The sequence below is a fragment of the Terrapene carolina genome, unplaced genomic scaffold (assembly GCF_002925995.2).
Source record: "Terrapene carolina triunguis isolate 2854851 unplaced genomic scaffold, T_m_triunguis-2.0 Scaffold231, whole genome shotgun sequence".
In the NCBI taxonomy this organism is placed as follows: domain Eukaryota; kingdom Metazoa; phylum Chordata; order Testudines; family Emydidae; genus Terrapene; species Terrapene triunguis.
Window position 1 is genome coordinate 11,435,021 of NW_020664582.1, and position 8,197 is coordinate 11,443,217.

The following is an 8,197-nucleotide window of genomic DNA, read 5'->3' on the forward strand; positions in this document are numbered from 1 at the left end:
CTAGTCTCCCTGAGCATCCCCCCTCTCTGTAGCTTCCTGTTGTTCTGCACAGGGGAATCAACTGATCCTTGCTCAGGTGTGCCTCCTCAGTAACCAGGGCCAGCTGCCTCCGGCCTCTAGCCTTTATGGGGCAAGCCAGCCTGCTCCATGGACATTAGAAACCAGGCTGAACTACATAAAACCCTAACCCTTCATGCCAAAGCAAAAGGCTGCATTGCTCCTCACCTTTCCCAGAGCCTCCCATCCCCAGCAATAGCAGAGGTATTAAGGTAAACAGTTGTGGGGCGGTTCCTCTCTTCATCTACACTATGCAATAACAATCTCTTGGGGTTAGTCATTTTCTCCTCCTGCTGAACTATTTTTTCAGGTGGCCATTTCATTGTTTTTTCTCTTATCTATGGAAATCCCATGCTGTAACACGTTCTGTTTTGAAGCACTTACTTTCATATTTTTCCCTCTTTATTTCCTGTTGTGGAAGCAAACTGATTTTTTGAAGCCTCTATTTTTAAATGGTTGCTCTTATACTCTTCTGCTGTCCTGCATAGCATGTTCTAAGAGCAATATTCCGCTTTCCCCAAAGGCTCTGCTGCCAATAAAAACTGACCTTGATGTCCATTGCGCATCCTTGCCTTCAGCTCTGGACACAGCTCTCCGCAAAGTCAGTTCTGGGGCATTAGAGCCATTGATGGGAACTGTTCCTTAAGGACAGACATTGTAGAGGGATCAGAGGAAGGGAATTTCAGAACCTTCTGCCCCAGGTCAGTGTTTTGAAGTCACTTTAGGCTGGCAACCAGATGGAGGCTTCCTTGATAGCCAGTTGTGAAATGAGTTAATCTCAGATCCATTCCTAGTGGGCAGATGTCACTCTACAATCACAGCTGGCACCATTCTCAGAGAGGGGGACCAGGCTTCCTCTCATACCAGTTCTACTGCTGTCATTCCACTGGCTTCCTGAGTTACCCTGGATACTCATCTGTGGATACTCAGGCCCCAGCTGAACAGGGAGACTCAAATACCCTCTCCCTGCGTGGTGGTGGCTGCCTGACAGAGGAAGATTGTATTCCTGCTCTGTGTTCAGGGGTGCAAGTCCGACACCCGCTCACCCACCCTAAATCCAACGTGGTTACTCTAGGAATCTTTCCCTGTCCTGATGCTTCTGTTCATGCTCTGTCCCACTTCTTCAAATTATCAGTAGGGCCATAGGGACAGTGGAAATAGACAGGTCCTGCAGCCAAGGACGATGGTGAAGTAGGCTTAAATCAGCAAGAGAAAACAAAAGAGGGAGAGGCGTGATGGGAGGACAAAGGGTTCCAGCAGCCAGAGACCATAGGCTAAGCTACGTGGTGATGTTACCGTAATGGGGGCCATACAATTACCAAAGACAGACAGACACATTACTACAAAAATAAATAAGGGGGAGGCTATCAAAGGCACAAAGTGTACAATCCAGTTCTTACTGGCTTTCAATGGGAGTTGGGTGCCTAGCCACCTTCTGTGCCTTTGAAAATCTCCCCCTCCCTACATACCACTCTAGTACATCTGATATTCCTGTCCCTTTACTAATTTTAGCCTCCCCGCTCCACTGAAAGGGTTAATGACTGCCCCTGGAATTCCGTGTGGCTGCGAAAGGCCAGCCAGTGCTCATGTGTAGAGTCACTGCACTATTCTCCCCCTCCCTCCCCCCCGAGGCCAGCAGGGCCATGGTTACTACCCACCGCTGGTTTTTGTCCCCTTCTAACCTTGCTAAATGGGCTTTTGTTTAAATGTGGGTGGGACATCTGATGCTGTGACTGCTGTTCACGCTTCCCCTTATGCCTGGCATGCCCTTCCTGATCCTGGGCTCCAGGCGTTCATGTTCCTTCTCAAAACCCGCATCCTCAAGAGGCTCTACAAGATAAATGATGGGCCTGCTGGCATAAGCCAATGTGGCTCCCTCCTCTGAGGATCCGGCCCTGGGTCCATTAGTGAATACTGCAGTTAACAATTAAACAAATTGTAACACTTATGCCACCAATCTCCCACGCGACTCCATCTCACAGCCTCCTTCCCCAGGCTGTCCTCTCCTTTTGTTCTTGTCTTACCAGGTCCTCATGGTAGCAATTTCATCTTCATCTGTTTTGCCAAGAGCTGTCCCCATGCCGGCTGCCACATAAGAAATAAATAATCATCCGAATAATCCCATAATATCCTTCCATTTTATGGCTGCTGGATTTATAAGCCTTGCAGCAGTACCGCCTTGTGCTGGTGACCTATGACATCTCACAAGCACAGCTAGGCTGGCCTAGCACAGTACTGGAATTGGGAGTCCACCAAGGAACAGAAGGGTTGAGAGGATGTGGTGCTGGTGATTCAGTATGTGGTGTTCTTCTCTCTCCCATGGTGTTATGGGTGCCCTATGCTGCTAGAGGTCATCAGCCAGCTTCTGATCCCAACTGACTTCACTCTGGATATACATCAGATCAGAATCCTGCCTGTCGTCCTTCAGATCAGAGTGAAAAAAGACCATTCATAGTTGTTGAAGATCTCATGGCATTTTTTTTTGGTAGGAGCAGGGAGCTTTACCCCATTGTCCTCACCAAATTCCAACCACCTTGTCACTGAGAAATTTTTCAAGTTGTGGTATAACACCCAAGTCTAGGGTGACCAGACAGCAAGTGTGAAAAATCGGGATGGGGGTGGGGGGTAATAGGCACCTATATAAGACAAAGCCCCAAAAATCAGGACTGTCCCTATAAAATCGAGACATCTGGTCACCCTACCTAAGTCCCAATGTGCTCCACACGAGTAGCAAAAATTCTATTCCTGGAACTGCTGCTATGAAGTTATTCTGATGGCAGAAATAGTACTGGTGCCTGCAACACTAAATAAGTTATGAATCTACCTATGTGGCCTCCATCATCACAGTATCTCCACTCCTCAACAGTGAATTGTTCCCAACTCTTACAGTTTTATTATCAGTCTTGTGATATTTGGTGTTTTACTTTAAAACCCAGCTGCTGGAGTCAGGTGATTGTGAGAGAATCCCAGCCTTCATTTAAAAAACAAAAGTACATTTCCAGCTTTCAGGATTGCAGGGGGGAAAAAGCTTGAATATGTGACCAGAAAAGGCTAAAAAACAGACAGCAAATAAAAAGAAACCCATTTTTTTATTTTAAAAATCTCATTATTTTTAAGACAAACTTATGCTATGTTGGGGCTTGACTAATGATTTTTGAATGTGTGGAATTGGCATCCCTGTGTAAGGTAGTAGAGCATTATTTCCAGTAGAAACTGAGGCACTGAGAAATTAAATGACTTATCCAACATGGATGCAGAGCTGGGAACTTAATCCAACTTTCTGTCTGTGACGGGTTGGACCCCCCCGTCCAGGATGCCACCTGATGTGCTGGGGTCTCACCAAGCCTGCTCATTCCACCAGCCTGGGCTTCCTTACCCTGTCCTGCTGTGCCAGGCCCTCAAGCCTTCTTTAGCGCACGCACACACACACACACACACACACACACACACGTGTGTAAAGCCACACCCAGCTGCAGACAGACTGAAGTCGACTCAGATTCACCCACTGCTCATGTGCACACCCCCTTTGGGGAGTAAACCCAAAATAATATCGTCTTGCGCTGTATAGAAAAGTCTGCACAGCACAAGTTCATAAATATCACCCTCTCCCTCAATGTGGAGAAAGATATGCACAGCTTCTTCCTGCCCTCCCCCCCAAGATATGAACTGCACAAACTGGGTGATGTTATAAACAAAAAATAAGTTTATTAACTACAAAAAGGTAAATTTTAAGTGATAAGGGATAGCAAACAGAACTAAGCAAATAAAACAAAACACGCATGCTAAGTTTAAGATCTTAAAGAAACTGGTTACAAGTAGTAATTTCTCACCCTAAATGTTGATTTTGAGCAGGTTGCAGGAAATCTTGAAGGTTAGCTACCCTGCTTGCAGCTTAAATCTTCAGGTATCTTATCCACAGACCAGATCCCTTTTCCAGCCTGGGTTCAGTACTCCTCCCCTTTCCCTTTGTCCTTATTCCTTAGGTGTTTCCAGCAGTCATCCTGGGTGGGGATTCTGTGAAGAGCGACCCAAGATCAACTTACTTCCCAGCCTTAAATAGAATTTACATAAGGCCCCAGTCTTGACCGCCCCCTCCTTTTAGTGGAAAATAACTAGAAGTCCAAGTTGGTGTTTAGTATCAGGTGACATCATCACCTGACCTTGTAGTGTCAAAGCAGCATCCCAGGAAACTTCTCAGGAAGGAATGAGATTATCATTTTCAAAGTTCTATTGTTCTCCTTAATGGCTTATCCAGGCTTTTTGCCTACTGTCTGGTGGGCATTACCCAGGTGAAAACACAGTTGTAACTGTTACATAGTTAATATTCCTAATTCCATATACAGAAATGATGCCTGCATACAAATTGGATAATCACATTCAGTAAGTTATAACCTTTCCAATGATATCTTACAAGACCTATCTTGCATAAAATATATCATAGTTATGCCATATTCGTATCAAACATATTTCCGTAAAGAATATGGAGTGTAACGTCACACCGTCCTCTCACTCTTGTGTCCTAAATATAAGATCGACAGTATGATCTCGAGCAAATGCTCAGTGCAGCACAGGGAAAGATGTTATCTGAAAGGTTCAAAGCAGGGATAGTGAACAAGGCAGACTAATAAGATGAGCAGAAATTGCAACAATTCTCCCACTCCCACCCCCCTTCCAATTCTTTAACAAAATGTTCTTGGTTTGTGAAACTGGAACAAAATTGTTACAAAGTTCGAAGGTTGTAAATTGCCCCTTGTGATGATTTCTGACATCTGGGGGGGGGGGGTGTGGGTGTGTGAGTAAGAGAGAGAAAATGAGAAAGTGAACACATGCATTCGTCCCCAAAACTTGATTTTAAAAAGTAATTTCTAAATGCCTGCTTGAAGGACAGAGTTTCCCCTCTTAGGCCAGAACCCAGATTGTTCTTTCCCAGAAGTGATTCAAACAAGCGGTTTTGATCGGGGCCCTTCTGTCACATTCCAGCAATAGGGATCTTCCACTAAAGCCGTGCTAAACAATAGCATGATTGTTTGCAGGCCCAGGAAAATATCATTGGCAGATGTCAAATTCTCCGCAACTTTAAGGGAAGACGGTCTGGAGAAATTCCAATGGCCAGAGGCTCTCCAGTCATTCTCAGGCCAACATAGTGCTCCAATGATTCACCAGCTGGACAAAGAGCATCAGTCAGAGCCAGAGAGCTGGGTATAATGCATATTTTCTCCTGCCTCCCCCAAATTCCCATAAACAGCAGGCCCGCTGGGGGCTTATTCAACCCGAGGCTGGGGGAAGGGGGCTCGGGGGGGGGGGGCTGTGGAGATTGGGAGGGATAGCTCAGTGGTTTGAGCATTGGCCTGCTAAACCCAGGGTTGTGAGTTCAATCCTTGAAGGGGGCCATTTAGGGAACTTGGGTAAAAATCTGTCTGGGGATTGGTCCTGCTCTGAGCAGGGGGTTGGACTAGATGACCTCCTGAAGTCCCTTCCAACCCTGATGTTCTATGATCTGGGAAAGAACTGGAGTCTTACAATAATGGTACACCTGCCGGTGTCTAGACTATGATCCCTCCACAGGTAGCAAAATCCCACCCAGACTCATGTCTGTTGCTAAAGCAAACAAATCATATCTGCAGTTGGACTCTGCAAGAGTCCCAGCCACAGTGGCTGACTCAAGAGACCAGCATAAACAAGCCCTGGAGGTTTTATCACCGCATCTGTCCTATGAGAATTGCCAATGTTTGCTCACCCTGGGGTTATATTTTTGGCAGTCTTCCCAGCAACTCCCCCAGCTGTAGACCAAGTGGCGCTCTTGACTTTTTTTCCCTCTGTCGTCATGTGATTTGCTATGTTGGGAGAACTATCTGGGTGTGTAGGTCAGAGTGGTTGCCTTGGTTTCCATAGAAGATGATCCTTCTATTTTAATCATGTGAGCGTGATGGCATATTGCCACCACTAGAGAGCACTGCTGACACAGGCAGGCTTCTGCCCTGCTAGAGGAAATATTTGTAGTGTCTTATAGTGTGGTTGGGCCCAGGATATTAGAGAGAAGTGGGGTGAGATAATATCTTTTATTGGACCAACTTCTGTTGGTGAAAGAGACAAGTTTCCAACTACACAGAGCTCATCTTCAGGTCTAGAGGGACGCTAGTCTTACAAACAGTTCAGAACAGATCTGCAACCAACCAACTTCTTTTAATTTTTTGCCAGAATATGCAAAAAACATTCCCAGCCTCTCGGTGCAGTTCAATGAAGCGTGGCAGAGGCCAGCAGTAAAAGCAGAACCTCCCTGAAATTACACACTGCAGCAGAAATAGTTTTCAGTTTTGCCAACCTAAGTGATCAAAAGTCAGGCGTCAAGGCTCCCCCCCCCCAAAAAAAATCCTGAGAGCTTAACAAGAGTACATTTTGAGTCCTTTTAATTTGCTTTCTGGAATTGAAGCCTTTAAGGATCATGTTTTCAAGCTTTTCTTTACAACCATGAAGGCCAGACATTTTTTTGGGGGGGGTGGGAGGGTAAGGAAAGCTACGATTCTCCCCAGATCACTTGATTCCAGGATCTGGAGTTTAAAAAACACCAAATATGGCAAGATATGCTGAAAAAGTGGGGAAGATTAAAACTAACTCAACAGGATATCTGCAGCAGGCTGGGTAAAAGATCCTGGGTTGTGCTATCTGAGCAACTCTTTGCCTGGCACGGAGCCTATAACTTTTAGGCAGCCAGGTGCAGGTCCCTGAGTGCCCCAGGGCATGCTGGCCATCGGCCCAGGCAAATGAACCCTGTGTGACCAACTGGCCAAAGTATCCCACGTGGGCATTATGGTAAACCCTTCCCTACCACCGCTACAATGTGTAGCGACCCTTGTGCCCACGTCAGTTTTGCATCAAGCACTGAGCCTTCACCCCTGCTTTGTTTGTACAGCAGTACACCAGTGATTTTGAATAACACAGACACACAGAGATACAGACACCCCGCCCTCACAAGCATTCACATGCATTGGCAATGTCAACAGGCCAAAGGTCCCTTCCTTTGTTGTGTATGTGACCTGGCAGCCAACCAGTTGCAAATCGCTCTGCCACTAATTTTTCCCCGTGGGTGCTCCAGCCCCGGAGCACCCATGGAGTCGGCACCTATGGTTGGGATCCCATTTTCCTAACGGTCATTGTGGTGCCCAATTACTTCCTCAAATGCAGGATAACAGGGTGCTGTCCCTGTCCCCTCTTATAGGCCAGTAGACCTCAGAAATGCACCCCCACACAAAGCTTTTTCCCTCCTGCTGCTGTTCTCTTCTTGTTAAGGCCTGGTCTCCACTAGGAAATGAGGTTGCTCACTCTATGTTGCTCAGGGGTGTGAAAAATCCACCCCCCTGAGCGAGGCAGTTAAACTGACCTACCCCCCAGTACAGTCGACAGGAGAATTCTCCCATTGAGCTAGCTACCGCCTCTCAGGGAGGTGGAGTATCTATGCCAAATGGGAGAACCCCTCCCATTGGCGTAGGTAGCGTCTTCGCTGAAGCATTACAGCAGCGCAGCTGCAGGCATTTTAAGTGTAGACAAGCCCTTAATCTCAGTCCTCCATCTGCACTTGGCTCAGGCTGGTAATTGTGAATAAAACAATACTCAATTTACATTTCAGCAGATTAATAAGCAGCCCTGGCAGGAAACCAGTTTTTCCCCTCTGCTGGGGAGTAACACCTTGATACAAACAATAAGGACGTATTTTCAGTGTAGAGACATAACCTTTTAAAGATGATCAGTGCATTCATTTCCCAACAATATTGATGACCAGCATGATCCTGGCTTTAATCTGAGATCTTACACAGCATGCTTTATGGATAAATACCATGAAAGCAAGGTGTTAGATGTAATGAGTTGGTCAGGCCTGATAGGAATTGCTGTTATAGAACCGTGTACCCTTTGGCAGTTAGCACTGAGGGGTTTGTAGGGGTTCAGCAGCTCATTGAATTGGGATGGCATCGCCTGGATTTCATTTTTCTGCGTGGGTGGGTGTCTAGTGCTGGAGTTGCCACTGCACTTGTAACATCCTAAAAGCCACCACCGCTCTTCACCATCTGAACGATAGCAACAAAAGGCACATGCGGGGGACACACACACACACACACACACACACACACACACACACACACACACA